Raw genomic sequence first — 18,379 nt, 5'->3', positions numbered from 1 at the left:
CCCACGGCGACTGTGACCCCGAGTCCAGCACCCAAGGACCCCCCTCGACATCCTGGACGAAGCCTGCAGCCTCAGAACCGAGTGCCACCCCAGCCGCGATCAACCAGAGGGTAAGATTCCCGACGTCAAAAGGCACCCCTGCACCCGGCGCCCTGCGGCCCCCTGTGCCCAATCCCGGGGTACCCACCTAACCTACAACTACCCAACTTACCCCTCGAAGTGGTGGTGGCACCGGAAACATCCTCGTCCCCGAGCCTGCAGCCTTTTTCCAAACCGGAACATTCCCATTGATTTCCATTGAGCGCCCGAAGGCTCAAAAGCACCCTGCACACAGCCGCCCGAGTGGCCCTGGCAGTGCACTCTCTACACTAACTTACTTCCCCACTTTCCCTGAGTAAGTGACCAGGAGCCCAGCTCCCACAGACGCGTGGCTTGCCAGACAGCAGCCACCAACCAAGGCCCCCCTATCCCTCATAGGATAACATTGGGCCTAACTCACTCTGCACCCGGCCGTCCTGAAACCGCTGAGGGTGAACCAACTGTACCTACCTGACACTGGGGGACCCCTGAGTCTATGCCTGGAATTTCAACTCTGCCAGTCGAGTACTTACCCTTAAACCGCTAACTTCATTTTCCTCATAGGGTAACATTGACTGGCTTTTTCTTCAAAAATCTTCGAAGTGTGAACTTTTCAAAACTGTAAAAATTCACCAAAAATCAGCCAAGTGACAAAAACGAGTTTACTCACCTGTTCCTGGGTGAGCTCCCAGTGCTGGATCTTGGTGCCCAGCCCTGACCCTGAAAAGTACTCACAACTATACTTACCTCTAACTCATTTTTCTCCCATAGGAAACCATTGTCTGCTTTTCTGTGAAATTTCTTCTAAGTGTCTATTTTTACAAATTTGAAATATTCTTTTAAAATCGTACCATTTCTGCAAACGAAATTACTTACCTGTTTTTGATAAGGACCCCAGTCCTGGGTCTAGGCACCCAGTCCTGGATTACTAAAGTAACGATAAAGTACTCTACCTGCAATGTGAATTTCTTGCCATAGAGATCCATTGAATGTTTTCTTTGAAATATTTTCTAAGTGCTAACTCTTGAAATAGCTAAATATTATTTAAAAATCATTACAGTTACTAAGTCGACTTTCATCACTTGATTCTGAATACTGACCCAAGGCTGGTTCTAGGAGCCAGACCTGGAATTCCAAAAGTAATCTGAAAAGTAATTTATTACAAATAACCTGAATGTACCATTGAGCTCAATGCATTGTGATGTTTAGGAAATAGGATTGTTTATTGCAACCAACTGTGACTGTTTACAAAAATTCATTGCTTAAGACAAAAAGTATTTATATGCAACCTCTCATTCTGAGAAAGTATATTTTTATCCCCTTTGTGGTTCTAAAAATAAAACAAGCATATATTTTATATATATAAATCATTGGCCTAGAGTTCAGTTATTGAGTGTGTGAAACCATTTGCTGACTGAGTGTGTACAATAAATGCTTTACACTGTCCTCTGGTACTGCCTTACTGCTCGACCAAGCTACCACTTTTGAGAGTAAGGTCATACCTAACTTTGACCTCTATCAGCCTCTGGGGGACTGGGGACTCTGTACACCCTGTACCTATTAGGGAACAGTATATACAGAGCCACTTTCTCACACTCAGTATACAACTTTGAGCACATGTGTGCACCACCACCCACAACACTGCACCTCAGCATCCCATGCCTTCTATTCTTAGCAAGACTATTCTACTGAAAAACACCAAGATTACAGGACAGAAGAGAAGCAGACATATGCAGGGCCATCCTACGTTAAGGCTAGGGTAATATAACACACTACAGTCAGTACAAAATGGTGGTGGTTGAGAGTCATCATAGGGTGTCAGACAACAAAAAAGGCTTAGTCACTACACTGAACTGTTCCCATTGGGCACAGGGTCAAGACTGATTTGTATATGGCTGGGTTCAAACTGGAATAGCATTGTGAGCAAAAAAACAATGGATTTGCGCCCAGATCTCTGTACTGGGGTAAATGTATGACATTGTTCTGCATTCTGTCCATCAATTGTTGTCTTTGCATTTGTCACCCCGAGTCGGACAGGTATGCCCAGAAGTGGGTCCCTTGCTCTCCAAGCCACTGTAGTCAAGCTATCCTGGCTGATGAGGGGTGAAACCCCGAAACAGGTCCTAGGATGCTTGTTTCCAGTCCAGGGAGGACCTGGACTGTTCACACTATACACACTATATAAGCTGCTAAATATCTGTAATTGTTTTGAAAATAAATATGTATAAGGAGGTGTAATCAATGTGTCTTTATGATAAATATTATTTTTTACTTCCTGATATAGATGCAAATAATAAAATGATAAGAATATAAGGTTAGTTTACGTTGTGCTATATTGTTTAAAATTAAGTGTTTTTTTTGGTTCAGTGCAGACTGATTACAGTCTAAATATTACAGTAATACACAAAAGGGAATTTTTTATTTTTAACTGTCTTAAATAAGAAAGCCCCTGCCCCGCCTGCACGTAGTTGCTTGTTGCAGAAGGAAAGCAGAGAACGTGCAGGCGCTGCTGAAAGTGTCCCGGTGTTTGGAAATTAAACCAGGACGAGTTCAGCACATTTTTCAGTGGGGCCCAAATTCTTGGCAGGGTGGGCAGCGTTCACCCTGTGAAAAAAGTGGGTGGACGCCTTCCACCAGCTTGTACCCCCGACTCGTGCCCTGCTTCCATGTTCACAAGCATCTTATGTTTCATAATATGTGAATGTGTGTTTTTCATGCTTGTATCTTGTTCCTTTATGTTTGCTTGCATGATTGTTTAGGAGCACCTTTATGTGTAAGCATGTGTATTTCTGTGTTTTAATCGTTGTCTCATTATGTTGTTTTTGTATTCCTGTGTGAACGCGCACGTGTGTGTGCGCATGTGTGCATGAGCGTGCATCCCACCCTAGTGCCGAAGTCTGCCTGCGTGTACGTGTTTAGGATGAGCAGAAAGAGCACCGAGGCACTTGGTGATTTACATCTCAGAGCCCTGGTCTCTGGCCTGGGATGGCTTCCCGTATCTGTACAGTTTGATATGCGTTCTGCTTTGTATTACAGATGATCCCTGCCCAGGGGAAGTTGTTAATCTCGGGCTCTTTGCACATGAACTCTTAACAACCAAGAGCACAATAACACCGATTTATTCACGGACCCTGGCACTTGCATTTACAATAGAAATGGGGAGAGGATGTGGTCTCACGGCTAGACTGCCGCCCTTGGAGCTGGGAAACCAAGGGTGGAGCCTCGGGTCTGTAGAGAGCCACACGGGCTCTTCCATACATTGTGTCCAGCATGCACTCCTCGGGGGGGGGCTCAACCCGAGGAGATATAATAAACGGCGAAAGACCGCTTGGGGTCTTCCTGCCATACCCTAGCCAACTGTGTGGAGTGTACTTATTCGTGGCACTGTTTTGGCCTAAATACCCCGGGCCCCGGCCGCGCTACATCGGCGACGAGGGCGGTCGTGCCCCAGTGCGTCTTCTCTGCCTGCTGTGGAGTCCACCCGCATCACTCTGTCACCCTGTGGACAGCATGTCTCTGCTGTCGGCGGCCTGGGCTGCGGTTCCTGTGCCCTGTGCTGCCGCAACAATCAAGCCTCTTACCTCGTTTTCCTCCATCTGGTGCTGCCCGGAGTGGCCGCACCGTATCCTGGCCGCGTATCACCGTGCCGCCTGCCGTCGTCACAGCCTGCTGGGAAATGTGCATGTCCTGCACCCGCCCGCACGTCTACTTGAGTCACCGGGAGCATGCTGAAGCTGGCGGTGCATGCACTGAGGACCAGAGAGAGATGCCAGCACACCGGTGAGTCCCGTGTGTCAGAGGGTGTCACTGCTGCAGCGCGCATGAGTCCATGTGGCAGGTAGGAGCAGGAGAAGCGCTCCAGATGACCGGTGCCTCCCCCTTCTGAAGCACGAGAGCCGGCCTCACAAACAGCAGCCCCCGGTGGACACTAGCACTCATTGCACCCAGCAGCCTAAGTCAGAAGGAGCCCTCTAGGAAAAGTAGGCTCTGTAAGGCTCCACAAGCTGTGCTTAACCCACAAACTGACAGCCAGGCCCCTAGGGGAGCATCTGAGTGTTAACACGGCTCACAGGAGTGTAGAGCCACCTCGCCCAAGGAGGAAAGTCTGACACAGCGTGCCTCCTTAGACCTGCCAAGCACGCAGCTGCACACCAACCATACAAGGTATTTCAGTTTCACAGCGCTGACAATGTGCTCGAGCGCGCCTATGCTATGAGCATCCCGTCAACCGCAGGCACAGGTGGCCAGCAAGCCAGAGCTGGCGGATCGCAAAGAAGGGAGAATGCCCCGCACCTGGGTCACTGCCACGCGATTGTTTCCCCGCTACCACCTTTCAGCGAGAACGCTGACCCTGCAACGGCGGCCCCACGTTGGAAAGCGTGGATCAGACGTTTGAACCATTATTTCAGGGGCACTAGAGAAACCGACGGCACTGTAAAATATAATATGGCGGCGAGGAGATCTATGACCTCTTTGAGACACTGCCCAACACAGGGAATGATGACGACTATGAAGCCGCGGTCGCTGCACTCGAAATGCATTTCGACCCCCAGCTGAACCCTGATTTCGAGCGTTTCAAGTTCAGGCAGGCATCGCAGTCGGACACAGAGTCCGTGGACATGTTTTATGTGTGGCTGCGCAGACTGGTGAGCATGTGTGCCTTCACGGACCAGAGGGAAGAAATACACAGCCAAGTCATCCAGGGAAGCCGCTCAGCGCTGCTAAGGAAACTGATCCTTCGGCAGCCAGGGATCTCTCTGGATGAGATCCTCATCCTGGCCAGGTCTCACGAGCTCTCAGATGCACGGGTGGGCGAAATGGAAGCTGCCTTGCACAGAACCGCTGCAGCGCCACAGGCGCTGAAGTACACACCTGTTAAGGATGAAAGAGTCGAGGCCATACAACGGCGCCCAAGCCCGGCTCACCCTACACCATGACCGTCTATGAGTGGGGCGTGCGGCAACTGTGGAATGGAACACCCGCCAATGGCGGTGTGTAGCGCAAAGGGGAAGACGTGCTCCCGCTGTGGGAAGGTGAATCATTTCGCCAAGGTGTGCCAAAGTAGCCGGTCAAGACAGACTTACGCCAGGCCTCGAAGTATGATGCAACATCTACACCAAGTGTCGCTCGACGATACACAGTCCCAGGAGGGCGACTTGATGCGGGGGCGCTGCCTCGCGCTCGAAGATGATGACGAGGTGTTTGTCATATCCTTCGTCAGCAGGTCGGACAAGCACCGGCGGCCGCCGCTGATGTGCTCTGTGCTGGTTGGAGGGTCTACAGTCCAGGCGCTCATCGATTCGGGCGAATCGGTCAATGTCATTGACTCAGAGCAATACGAGTGGCTGTGACCACAACTTCCTCTTGCACCTACCAAAACCCGGATTTACACTTATGGGGGTACGCACCCTCTGCCCCTCAGGGTGGTCATCGAGGCAGAGGTCACCAGCGACAAACATGTTACGAGGGCCTGATTCCACATCACGGAAGGGAGGAAAGGTACCCTTCTCAGCTGTCGCACTGCAGAAGACCTTCGGCTGGTTTCTTCGCTCATCAGGTTCACGACTCCCACCCTGACGCCATCTTACCAGACTTCACTGCACTATTCACTTGGCAAGCTAAGAGGTAAACAGTTCAAGCTCCACATCGACACCACCGTGAGGCCTACGGCCCTGAGGCACCGGAGGGTGCTGTTCAACCTCCACCCGCAAATAGAGGCGGAACTGAAGAAACTTAACGACCTTGACGTCATTGATAAGGTGTCCGGCCCCACCCCGTGAGTGTCCCCGCTGGTCGTGGCCCCCAAGCCAAAACAGCCGGGAGCCATACGGCTCTGTGTAGACATGAGGCTCCCGAACATAGTAGTCAAAAGGGAACGTCATCTTACCTCCACCATGGATGACATCGTGGCAGACATTAACGGAGCCAAATGGTTCTCCAAGTTAGACCTGAACGCGGGGTACCACCAGCTGGAACTGGAGCCTGAGAGCAGGTACATCACCACGTTCTCCACCCACGTCGGCCTCAGGAGGTACAAGAGACTGAGCTTTGGGGTGTCATCCGCAGCCGAGGTCTTCCAGAATGCCATCTAGGAAGCGCTGTCCGGCCTGCAGGGCGTCGTCAATCTGAGCGATGACATCCTAGTGTTCTCGAACCCCCTGGAAGAACACCACACTCTTCTCCGCGCTTCCCTGCAGCGGCTGGAAGATTGCGGACTGACCCTTCATAGGGCTAAGGGTTCTTTCTACCAGGAGTCAGTCGACTTCTTCAGATACATCTTTACCAGAGACGGGTTGAGGGTGGACTCCAAGAAGGCGATGGCCAACCGAGCGGCGAGCATCCCGAAGTCCCCCACATAAGTCTGCATTTTCCTCGGCATGGCCACCTACTGTTGCAGGTTAATTCCAAATCTGGCCTCTGTCGGAGCCGCTCCGCGCCCTGACCCACAGTGACCGTCAGTGGGAATGGACCACAGTTGCCAACGCAGCATTCAATTCCATCGAGACTGCCATCATGGACAAGACAGTGATGGCCTACTTCCACCCAGGGAGACAGAGTTGGTGGTAGACGCCAGCCCAGTAGGCCTGGGAGCGGTCCTCCTACAGGAACATGACCAGGAAACATGGAAGCCAGTCGCCTATGCCAGCTGGGCGCTATCAGACACCAAGACCAGATCGAGAGGGAGGCCCTGGCAATAAAGTGGGCGTGTCAACATTTTCATCTCTATCTGTATGGACAGGAGTTCCAGGTAGTGACGGACCACAAGCTGCTGCTCCCACTCTTTTCCGGATCATCGAGGCTGGCGCCTCCCAGGATTGAAAGGTGGCCCGTTCAATTACAGGCATACAACTTCAAGGTCCTCTTCCGTCCAGGGGCACATAGCCCAGCAGACTACCCCTCGCGTCACCCTGAGCCGTCAGTCGATCGGACCCCGCCTGCAGAAGTGGCATACTCTGAGGCGTTCATGAAGATGGTCTCGTACAGGGCTGCCCAAAAGCCATGACATTGTAGGAGATGGGCCAAGCAACGGCCGAGGATGAGATGCTCTACAACAAACAAATGATGGACGGAATGCTGACAATGCAGACATTCTCCCCCAGTCAAGAGATCTGGGTTAAATCCATCGTTCTTTAGCCCACTACACCACCCCAGTTTAGACATGGCCATATGCAAATCAGTCTTGACCCTGTGCCTCATGGGAACAGTCCAGCCCGAACTGCCAAGCCATGTCTTCCCTGGACCGGAATCAAGCATCCTAGGACCGGTTTCTGGCTATCAGCCGTCATCAGCCAGGATAGCTTGACTCCAGTGGCGTAGTCAGCACGGGTCCCACGTCTGGGAATACCCATCCCACTTAGGGCGAAAAGCGTTACAACAAACAAATGATGGACGGAATGCTGACAATGCAGACATTCTCCCCCAGTCAAGAGATCTGGGTTAAATGCATCGTTCTTTTGCCCACTACACCACCCCAGTTTAGACATGGCCATATGCAAATCAGTCTTGACCTTGTGCCTCATGGGAACAGTCCAGCCCGAACTGCCAAGCCATGTCTTCCCTGGACCGGAATCAAGCATCCTAGGACCGGTTTCTGGCTATCAGCCGTCATCAGCCAGGATAGCTTGACTCCAGTGGCGTAGTGAGCACGGGTCCCACGTCTGGGAATACCCATCCCACTTAGGGCGAAAAGCGTTACAACAAACAAATGATGGACGGAATGCTGACAATGCAGACATTCTCCCCCAGTCAAGAGATCTGGGTTAAATCCATCGTTCTTTTGCCCACTACACCACCCCAGTTGGTTGCGGGCGGGGCTTGGGAGCAGCCCGGAAGAGGAGCACAGGTCGGAACACCGACGGAGCCGTGCCGGTGTTCCAGGAGGCCAAGAAGTCAGGCGGGAGCCTATCCCGCTCTGACAGCTACCCAGACGCCGCGCAGCCCAAGAGGAAGCTACTGGCTCAGGCAGACCGGCAAGGAAAGGAGCGGAGTCCCCAGAGAGCAGCCCGGTGAGTTGAAATGGGCTTGGGGGCTCCGTGTGTGCGTTGTTGGTGCCGGTCCAAGCCTGGCCTACTTCCTGGGTGGCCCCCGCCTGATAGGGGGGTCGCTCTAACGAGGGGGGCACGTTGTTTCGAGGGCCAGAGGGGCCCGGGAGCATTTTCAGTGCCCCCAGTGTGGGACTGGTTTTCACAGCGGCACCGCAGTTGCGGGCCACTGCAACGTCTGGGGGTCAAGTATATTTCAAGAGCCAGCGCGCTCCAACACTCGAGGGCCCGATAGTTATGGGGCCCCTGAGGGCCACAGTGCTTGGGGGCATAGTTTATTTACAGAGCCCGTGTGGCTCCCCCGTTTGGCACACTGAGTGATTCACAGAGCCTAGGTGGCTCCAACGATTCGCATTATTTGTTTCAGAGCCCCGTGTGGCTCCAACGTTGGGCATATTTGTTTAAAGGGCCATTGAGAGCCCATGCCTCCTTTTTGACATTCCTGCCTGCACAGCTGCCCAGCAAGTAGTGGGTAGCTGCTACATTTAGGCCTGATCCTTTGCGCCCCTTTTGGGAGATTGCTGCATTGGCAGCACAACGCCCTGACATTGCGGGACATAGGGAATTTGAGCCCAGAGGAAAGGTCAGTTGGCCTGGGGTCCATCTTAGTGTGTGTGCCCCCAGATGGGGTACACTGTGTTTATGCCTAAATGTGATGTCTACTGCACAATGCCTTTATGCCCTGATCTATGCCTCTAATGATGTTTATGGTTATGAGGTTTGTGCGTAATATGGTTATGCTAAGGGTTTTTAGGCCTAATATGTTTCATGCCTAATATGATTATTATTGCATAGTGTGTTCCTAACTTTTACCAGTAGTTACTGGTTGCGCTCTACATTTATTATTTGTGCTACATTTACAATTGGCGATTTGTGATTGTTCTGACAGTGGCCCAATTGGCCCTGGTAGGTGTATATAATCCCCTGTAGATACTGCCCAGTGCCAGTTGGCACAGTGTATATTATGTGATTATGATCTAATGTGTTTATTATAATACAAAGGCTATTTTTATATATAACCTTGTGTGGAGTTCCTTTTGTGGTGTGCCTGGGGTGTTGTTGCTGTGTGCGTGCGCAAACGCTTTACACATTGCCTCCGGGATAAGCCTGACTGCTCATGCCAAGCTACCAAGGGGGTGAGCAGGGGTTATCTTGGGCGTGTAACTTCCTTGCCCTGACTAGAGTGGTGTTTTCTGCCTGGCTTTGGCGCAAGCCTTAGCCAACCAGAAATCCCATTTTTAACAGGCCCCAAGCTAACCGGGAGGTGGAACGCTTTATGCTCACACTCAACTGCGTTCTGCGCATCGCCGTGGATCAAGGGGAGGGCGTTGAGTCAGCACTCAATCAATTTCTAGATGCATATGGCAAATGCCCCACAGCACCACCCGGTGTGCCCCAACTCACTTGCTCTTCAAAAGAGCCCCACGGGACAGCATTCCAACTGACGCGGCATGGAAACCTCCAGAGAGGGACAACATAGCCACACAGGCTAGGAGGAGTGTGACCAACCAGAAGGCCAGCAATACCAGAGAAGCGAAAGAGCCCCAGCTGGAAGTTGGAGATCGCGTCGTGGTTAAAGTCAGGCACCCCGGCTGGAAATTCAGAACACCGTACGAGCCAGAAGAATGGACCATCGCCAAGGTGCAAGGGACCATGGTCACAGCACAGAGAGGACAGCAAGTGGTCACACGGAATGTATCATGTTTCAAGAAAACCCATGGTTTGAACACCGACTTGGAGGAGGCCGAAGATATGGGAGAGGCTCCGTGTCACATTCCCATCAGCTCACCGAGGCCTGTGACCTCCCCAACAATAAACTCACAAGCAGGAAGCGGACAAACCGTGACTGACACTCCAAGTCACAGCCGAGATACTGTGACTGAATCCCCCCCCCCCCCCCCAATACCCAGGTAGATGCATTGACCAGCTCCAACTCCCGGAGCCAGAAGTATGGTCTCCAGTCGAACCCTGCACCTAGCCAAAGGTTGAGGACTTCCTGTGCACATCCCCTTAGGCATGCGAACTGTGGTGAACAGACACTAAAGAAAAGGAGGGATGTAGAGAGCCACCCGGAATCTCCTATACATTGTGTCTAGCATGCACTACTCGAGTGGGCTCAACCTGAGGAGATATAATAAACGGTGAAAGAGCGCTCGGGGTCTTCCCGCCATACCCTAGCCAACTGTGTGGAGTGTACTTATTTGTGGCACTGTTTAGGCCCCGCCGTGCTACAGGGTCGTCCTTCTGGGAAAATCACTTAATCTCCCTGCGCCTACCAAAAAAATTAATGTGTCCTTGTGTAACGTAACTGGTGCTCATGTAAAGCGCTCCAATACCTTTGGGTCGAGTTTGCGCTATAAAAATCTGCAAAGAAAAAAAAAATCTCACACACACCTACAATCAGACCAGCAAGGTTTTTGTGATTAACGCTTCGGGATTCACGTCCTAGACATCCCCTTATCTCCTATACCCTCCCTTGCCTCACTTCCCACATCACTGGAAGTATGAATACGTATCAGCGAGTGGCACTAGGTTGTCCGTATGCCATTGAACAACAAAACACATTGTAAATAGGCGTCTTCTTTGAAATGCTCCAGAGTGACACCTGGTTAATATTCTCACTCCAGATCTCACCGTCATGTTTGCTGGGGCTGCTCTCCACATAGTCAGAGGCATGGGTGATTTATGGGTTTTTGACTTGCATCAAGGTTCAGGTGGCAATGAGTGCATGGAAGTCATTATCTGTGGGTGACGTGGACGTGCCAGGTGTGATTTCAGCATCCATATTGCGAGGTTACATAAACCACCCAAAATGCGACCGGAGTGGGGTTACTCTTCCTACATTCAAAGTGTTCGTCAGCCTCTCTGCTGCTCATTGAACATGCAAAGCCCCCCGCATCCCCAGCAGTTGCTGCTAAAATGCTCAGTTTATGCCTCCACCACAGATAGCCTTAATCTCCGCAGGTCTCTCCAACTATTCATAATACCCAGCTGCTTCTCTGATGTTCAACATGCCAATTACTCAACACGCAGAGTGCCCAGCATCCATTGGAGCTGACTCCCTGCTACTCTATTCTCCTCTCAACCACTGCCTTGTGTAGTACTTTACTGCAGCAAGCACTGGGGGGGAAGCTATTCCAGATCAGCAGGCCAAAGGGAGAACACACCCTTGCACATGCTCTCCCCACCTTTGCTACCACTCCCTCGCCTCCCACTCTCAGCTCAGCCAGCATCAAATGCTCAAAGATTTTTACATTAGAATGTGGATCACTAATTAGAGGCCAGCGAAGGTGGTTGCACAGCCTCTAAGGAAGCACTCCAGTACCCTACTCGTTACAGTTCTGCAGGCAGCGGACCTTCCTTGCATATAGTGAGGATTAATGGGTGAAAATGCGAATCTTAACATGCACTAATGCTCACAGCGGGATTAAATAGTACAGAAGCCCTTCCTTGTTTTTAGGTACCACTGCTTTATAAATGCTTGCTTCATCCCCAGGACTACCGACCGGTTAAACGCAAACATTTTGTATACAAATTTCAAATGGGTTCATCCCCAACCCTACTAGCCTTTTACAAGCAGCTGTATATTATATTATATATCACTGCTTTATACGTTCCTGTTTCATTCCATGCCCAATTTTATATACCACGAACTCCAAACCAAAACATATAGGTAAAAACATTGTCATTTACAACGCCAATAGCTCTAACTCTCGCAAACATGAGACCTATTGTATAGGGCAATAAACACGTCCAAGACCCAAATCTGGGGTAAAAGGCAGCTTTATTGGACAGGCAGGCAATTCCACACATAACTTAAAATACAGGTCATATACAGATCATATTTCAAACAACATATCCCTCCCTAACACCCCGCCCCTAAAACAATATACCCCAAAACAACTATTACCCACATTGTTCGGCCTAAACCTCCTACCCGAACCCCTATCTACATATCCTGCCTACCTCTTGCCTCCAACCTCGCTCCCTAGCTTCCCCCTGTCCGAAGCTATTCCTAATGCCCCCAACCCTTCCTGAATGAATGAATGAATGAATGAATGAATGAATGTAGGAAAACGTATAATGCGCAACTAAGCCCAAAGGCATCAAGGCGCCTAACACAAAAAGATCAAACAGACCAGGAACCAAAACTACGGGTAGGCCTTGGCAAAGAGCCACGTCTTTAAAGCCTTCCTAAACGTGGGGACAGTATATTGAGTTCTAATTTCAGAGGGGCACGTATTCCACAGTTTTGGGGCTAAAGACGAAAAGGCCCTCCCTCCCCATTTGACTCTTCGAAAACGGGGAACTGACAGCAGATTCTTTCTCAAAGAGCGAAGGTTTCTGCCCGGGACATAAGGTACAAGCAAGTCCTTCACCCCCTCGGCCCCCACGCCAGATAAAGCCCCGTAGGTCATGCAAAGGATCTTAAAAACGATCCTATCTTGGATCGGGAGCCAATGCAGACTCTTCCTGGCAGTGGTAGCCGAAGAAGTCCTAGGAGCATTAAGCACAAATTTGGCTGCCGCATTCTGGGCTGTTTGCAAACGTGCCACAAGGCCCTTATTTATGCTGGCATAGAGAGCATTGCAGTAATCAAGCCGTGAGGCGACCAATGCAACAACAATCTGTTTGCGGGCATGCGGAGCCAAAATGTCTGATCTTCCTAAGGATCCTAATGATACCCCAACAGGTAGCAACGGTCCTATTAACCTGCTGCGACATGGAGAGAGAGGGATCGATCAGAACTCCCAGATTATGGGCCGAGTCCGTGGGCACAGGGCACACTCCCAAAGAAGGCAATTCCACACATATCTTAAAATACAGGTCATATACATATCATATTTCAAACAACATATCCCTCCCTAACACCCCCGCCCCTAAAACAATATACCCCAAAACAACTATTACCCACATTGTTCGGCCTAAACCTCCTATCCAAACCCCTATCTACATATCCTGCCTACCTCTTGCCTCCAACCTCGCTCCCTAGCTTCCCCCTGCACGAAGCTATTCCTAATGCCCCCAACCCTTCCTGCCTGTCTTGATCTCCTCCAACTCTGCCACCAGGAAAAACCCTAACTCAGGAGTTTTTCCTGTCCCCCCCCTGTTTGTTTAGACTTTCCAATTTGCCCTGGATATGTATTATCATTTGAAATAAAAACAGAGCACCACTGTCGCCAAACAGGTGAACAAATTTGTAATAATTGTTAACCATTGTTAACCATTGTTAAGAACTGTAAACTCAACTGAAAACACTGTCGCCAAACAGGTTTTAACATAGATCCATTATATATCAAAGGAAAACTACCACCATAATCTAAAGTACAAGAGGAGTACAGGAGGGGAGGTGGGCGGGGGGGAGAGGGTAATGCAAACGGTTACAAAAGAGAAAAACATTTTGTTTTACTAATAACCATCTGTAAATTGGAAACGAAGAACGAAAATGCAAAAGACGCAAAAATGCAAAAAATGCTGTTGCTTAAACAGCGATATTTCAACACCATGTTTCTATTTCAAGGACTTTAGAAACCATATCTATTATGTTTAGAAGATAAATCTCATTCCCAATAAAGGACACATGAACTCCATCATGTCTAAAGAACTGGTTGTCTTCTTTTGAAATTTCATTGTGAACTAGCCAATAAATTCTGTTAGAAGAACAAAAACGCTGCAGTTCTCTATTCACTTTCCTTCGCGCTCTTTCAATTGCTGTAAATCTCTCCGCCCCTCGCCAAATTCTGCGTGGCATCAGGGCTGTCAGGACCAGCTGAGATTTGGACCAGGTTTTTGAAAAAAGTTCCAAATCAGATTTCATCTCTATTAGTAGCCCAAGCCCTGATAACTGAACTAGATCGTTCTCCCCTAAATGGATCAAAACAATTTCAGGCTTGTTCTTAAAAGACAACTCGCTCATAAGAGGTAGAAATTGGCCCCACATCATGCCGCTTTTTCCCCACCAAGAAATAGACACATCTTCGGAACTAAAACCTAAATTCCTCCCAAAATGTCTTTTTGCTGCCTGTTTTGCAGCCCATTTGACGAACGAGTGTCCAATTATCCAAACGTGCCGCTGAGACATTGATAAACTTGTCATCAGACCTGCAAAGAAAAAACAATTAAGATCTCATATTTTTAAACTTTGTATTCCAAATTTCTAATATAACGCAGACAACAATCTGAGGACCAGCGTCCCAACTTCTTAACGTCACTAATGGAAAATCCCCATGTGGCAGCTTCTGAAGCCGCCCCAATGCGAAACAAATGTGTACCAAAAAGGGCAGGATTCTTCCCAAGCTTCTTTAAAGACTTCCGCAAGACTGCTAGGAACTGGGTGGCTTTTAACTGAGATCCATCCAAATGACGGAAAACAAACTTCGAAGATGCACCTCCTAAAGCTAGAAAATCTGACCATGCCTGTTTGGGGCATAAAGGACCACCGATATGTTGTAGAATTACTCTTGAACCTTTCCCTGTTTTTGAGCGTTCAAGAAAAATTTCAATATCTGAATGAACCAGGGATACATTGTGGGTTTTAAGATCCTCATACATAGCAGTACCCAGTAATTCAGATATCCTAAACGCTCCAAAAAAGAGCCAAATCATGCATAACTTGAACAATTGTGCTTCAAAATCGGAAAAACAAACATCATATAAAATGATTGTTAACTTATACAATAACTTTAAAGATGTAGGCTCCCTTTTGTACGGCCCTCTCTTTTTTGTTTTCGCCCAACCCTGCAGAATCCTCCTGCCCATTTCCCCCGCTCATGGCTCATATCCCCAAAAGAACTTGCCGTAAAAAGATATTCCAGCCAGCTTCCCTGCGATAGTCGTAGGGGAAATGTTCTTGTCTATATTGAACATGATAAACTTGACAATGTCTGCTCTGCGGTGACACAACCCTCTGCTATCATGAGTTCTATATAATGCGCCTGAATCTAAAAATTCCAGCCAAGCTCTCCTGTATACCATTTTAGTACTTTGTGCTAATGAGTTTTCAATGAGTAGGTGAGCCTTCATGTTGCCAAATCCCATATCCCGCTGGGTACCTGAGTTTTCCGTAGATCTGCTCCGGGCGCCAAACCACAGAATCTCTCCCACTGGAAACGAGATCAGGCATCTGCGATGTTATTCTCAACCCCTGCAATATGTTTTACTTTGAATATTATATTCAACTTTAAACAGTCTAGCATGAATATTTGCAGTAACTTCAACAACTGTCTGTCCTTGGCTTTCTGACCGTTCACAAGATCTACTACGGTCCTGTTATCTACATTAAAAAGCACTGTTCTATTTGCCAGCTTATGTCCCCAAACGGTCAGGGCCACTATCAAAGGAAAACATTTGAGGAAAGCTATGCTTTTCTTATCAGCAACCCATCTGGCAGGCCATCTTTCTGCGCACCACTTCTCTTCCAAAAAATTCCAAAACCATTGGCGCCAGGGGCGTCAGAGAACAACTGCATTTGCCAGACGAAATCCTCGTCTAGTGACCAAAGAGTGACACCATTAAATTCTTTTAAGTACCATAGCCATACTTCAAAATCCGCCCGCATGCTAGCAGTTATTCTGATTCTATGGTGTGGCTTGATACCAGACATGGAAAAGCCGAGGCGCCTACAAAAGGTTCTGCCTGCCTTTATGACTTTGCAGGCGAAATTGAGATGGCCTAACAAACCTTGAACTTCCCGTAAAGTCAGTTTATCTGCATTACATGCATATTCCAATAATTTAGTTATTTCCAATATTTTCTTTTCAGGGAGTCTAGCTTGCATGTTCATAGTGTCTATTTCAATGCCCAGATAAGTCAGACAACAGCTGGGGCCCTCTGTTTTGTCTTCTGCCAAAGGAACGCCCAAGTCCTGAGCGAATTCCTTAAAATCCTTCAAAGCTTTCTCGCAATTTTGTGAACCAGCCCGTCCCATGAATAAAAAATCGTCCAGATAATGTGTAACTCCAGTGTGCCCTGTTCGAAAAGAGAAACACCACTGTAAAAATGAGCTGAAGGATTCAAATAGCCTGCATGATATCGCACAGCCCATAGGAAGGGTTTTTTCTACAAAAAACTTTCCTTCAAAAAAGATGCCCAGAAATGAAAAGTCAGAAGAGTGTACCGGTAGGAGCCTGAAGGCTGACTTGATGTCACATTTTGCCAATTCAGAGTTCGCCCCTGTGTTTCTTATCATTATCAATGCTGAATCTACAGAAGCAAATTGGACCATAGAGTCCTCCTTTGCAATAAAGTTGTTAACAGAAAGACCCTGAGGCCAGGACAGATGTTGGATCATCCTATATTCCCCTTCCGCCTTCTTGGGCACTACGCCTACCGGTGAGACCATGAGATTGTTTAATGGCCAGAAATCAAAGGGGCCTCCCATCCTCCCTTCCTTCACTTCTGTCAGCAGTTTTCTCTTGACGATGTGTGGAAATTAATTTGCCGATTTTAAATTTTGGGCAAACCTATGGTACCTAGGCCCTTAGTTACCCAATTTAAACCCTTCTCTGAAGCCCCATTCTAATATAGTTGCTTCTTGTGTGTCCGGGTAGAATTTTAACCATTTACATAGTTTGTCCAACTTGACCGGAGTAAAAGCCCTTGTGACCAGGCTGGAACACAATACCTCGTCCTCTGTTTGGAAAAACGCCCCCTCCCCAATTTGATTGCTCTCCAAAGCATTGCATAACTGCATGTTTCCCCCCGCACTTTGAGCACTCGTGCTTGTATTTACAAGGGTTTTGTGCACAATATCTTTTATTGAAGTTCCAGCATGTACCGATACCATTGTCTGCGGTCTGTTCCAGGAACCCACCCCCCCAGGGTGGGCCTGCTCTGAAAGGGCGGATAGGAAACCGCTAAGCCGCTAGCTGTATGCATGGATGGTGTAGGCCTTTGAGGGTACATCCACTGAACCCAGAGTTCATTGTCCACCTGCCCCCAAGGTTTTTCGGGTATTAAAACTAATCTGGCTCTAAACTCCTCATCATAGTGTGACCAGGCATAACCCCCAAATACTGTAGCGGCCTTCCGAATTGTATTCAGATACTTAAAAAGCGACACTGACCTGTCAGGGAATTTTTCACAGTATATGCTTGCGAAAATAAGAAAGGCTGATGTCCATGTGTCAATATTGGTTGGCACCCTTGGCCTCCTAGCTAACTCCCATGCCTCTTCCTTTGACCCTTCTTTTGCTTGTATTTCTCTATGTAAAAATGTAAATACATCAAATTCCCCTTTCCAGATTTTTTCTTTGGTAGCTCTGTTTAACCCCTTCCATGCCCATGACGGAACGGTTCCGTCATGAGCATCGGTTGCGCTGTGCTCATGACGGAACCGTTCCGTCATGGGCCCGCCCGCGCTCGAACCCTTCAGCACCGCGGGGGAATTCCCGCAGCGCTGAAGGGGTTAAATGTGCACCAAGTTGCATGGACAAACCCATGTAAGGTAAACGTTTTATTGATGACGTAGTCTGAAATTCAGCTGTTTTAGCGTTGCTGTCAGAACTTACTGAAACTTTTATTTTGTCATCTACCAACTCACCTTCTGCTTCCACCTGGCTACCCTTATCCTGCTTTGTGACCTTATGGCGTTTGTTATCTGTACCCAAGCTTTTCCCCCCCCTCAAACGTTTATGAACAAACTGTGCGGGAGCCTCACCTGAGGTTGTGGGAATGTAGTCTGCAGTATAAGCTCTCTTCTTCAAACCCTTGTCTTGAAATCTTGAACTGATTCTGCCCTGATTGTTTCCGTTTTCTCTATCCTGCGAAAAACAAAATCTAGAGAAATTTTTAGTACATTCCCCCTTTCCCCTCATGGATTCTTGTCAGTCTTTCAGTATCGCCCTTTCATCCACAATGTCACCTTCTTCCTATGATTCAATTTCATCTTCTGAGAAATGCATGTCTACCACCCCGCTATTCCCTACACTCCCACCCCTCATACTACCACATGGCTGCTCCCCATCCCCTATACCCCCATCATATGTTTAGTTTTGTATTTAGCAACTCTTTGTGTGTCCAACGACGTGGGGAATTTCGCCCCAAAATCCCCCTCCACATCGCCTCTTATGTTGCAGGACGTTAGACACCTGACCGGACGTTCTTCACCACCCCTTCTTATGCCTGGCAGTATTTTGCCCACATTGTGTTGCAAACCGCTTGAATTTGCAACCGTAATATCTCTGTTACCTTTAAGTTTTAATAACCTAAGGTCATCATTTATCTCCTGTGGTATCCACACCCATTGTCCATCGTGTTCGC

General features: G+C 48.6%; 1 long non-coding RNA gene across 1 annotated transcript; it reads right to left on the bottom strand.

The window, feature by feature from the left end:
• Nucleotides 1–12,068: 12,068 nt before the first annotated feature.
• LOC146871445 (uncharacterized) lies at nucleotides 12,069–17,910 on the bottom strand. Its single transcript, XR_014959557.1, has 3 exons — nucleotides 17,778–17,910; nucleotides 15,173–15,264; nucleotides 12,069–14,222 (listed from the first exon to the last, which is right to left on the bottom strand). It is a non-coding gene; the product is annotated as an uncharacterized LOC146871445 (long non-coding RNA).
• Nucleotides 17,911–18,379: the final 469 nt, after the last annotated feature.

The sequence above is a fragment of the Triturus cristatus genome, chromosome 1_1, assembly GCF_964204655.1.
Source record: "Triturus cristatus chromosome 1_1, aTriCri1.1, whole genome shotgun sequence".
NCBI lineage: Eukaryota > Metazoa > Chordata > Amphibia > Caudata > Salamandridae > Triturus > Triturus cristatus.
Note: the sequence above shows the minus strand (reverse complement) of the source record. Positions and strands in the feature narration are given on the sequence as shown.